Below are 1,172 nucleotides of genomic sequence, written 5' to 3' on the forward strand. Positions count from 1 at the left end.
GAGTTTAAAGAAGAGCTCTGCAACTTTTTTCATCTCTTACTGGATAGAGAACCGGAGCATTTTTTAAAATAAGTTATAAGTAAATGTGTTATTTTAGTATTAGTTATTTACTAAACTATAGTATTTATTAAGATTATCAGTTTTTATTTTAAGTTCATTTAAAGTTTTAGTAATTTTGTTTGTGCTTGTCATTGTTATTATTTGTTTGCAGAATATTTTGTTGTAAACTCTTTTTATTTCAGTTTTAGTAATTTTGGTGCTTCAACTTGGTCAGCAAAGCGACCAAAAATAATCATATATATTTAGCTTTTAATCTAATATTTATATTTTATTTAAGTCTTAGTAACCTTGACGCAGTTGCACGTTACTACATGTACTTACTATAGTAATAACAGTAAATTATGCATAATTACAAGTAGCCTAACTATCATTAAACCAAACCCTACCCCTATAGCTCTATAATAAGTACATGTGTTTAAATCACTACGTAAAATCATCTTAAAATAAAGTATAATCCAGTTTTATTTCAATTAACGAAATTATACAAATATTTTTAATAGTTTCAGTTAAAAACATAAACACTGGTATGAAGTCATATGAATTTATTACATTTTAATTTGACTTAAAACACTTTAATATGACGGGAAAAAAAGCTTTGGTTGAAGTTCTAAACTTCTTATTGAACTCTTCTTCACTGCATGTTTTCAGATCAAACAGTACTTGCTGGATGCACTGCTTTACAGTCTGTGTATTATATGCTTTCAGCTCAATCTAAACAGAAAAACAAATATGAACCAATAATATGATGCATAGATTAATAAACTATGACCACAAAAATAGAAAAAGTAAACACACGGAAACCTGACTTGATGTATGAAACTATAGACTTTAGACCCATTTGACAACTTGCCCTGATTCCTCCTATAATAGAACAAAATAGAATATAATAGAACTTGATGCTCATGGTAAATATTAGCTTGTTTAATAACCCGCAAAACAATAACTGACCTTTTAGTGGACAAACGCTCTTCTTTGCATTGTTGGTGTGAAACATCAGTAATAATGCGTTTCCACACTTCAATTCCATGCAGGAGTGTGTGTGTGTGTGAGAGATTCCTGTGGGGACGCGTCACTGAGAGTGTCTCATTCACATTTGCTGAGTGAGGATTTCA

This window comes from Phoxinus phoxinus (assembly GCF_949152265.1).
Source record: "Phoxinus phoxinus genome assembly, chromosome: 18".
NCBI classification, from domain to species: domain Eukaryota; kingdom Metazoa; phylum Chordata; class Actinopteri; order Cypriniformes; family Leuciscidae; genus Phoxinus; species Phoxinus phoxinus.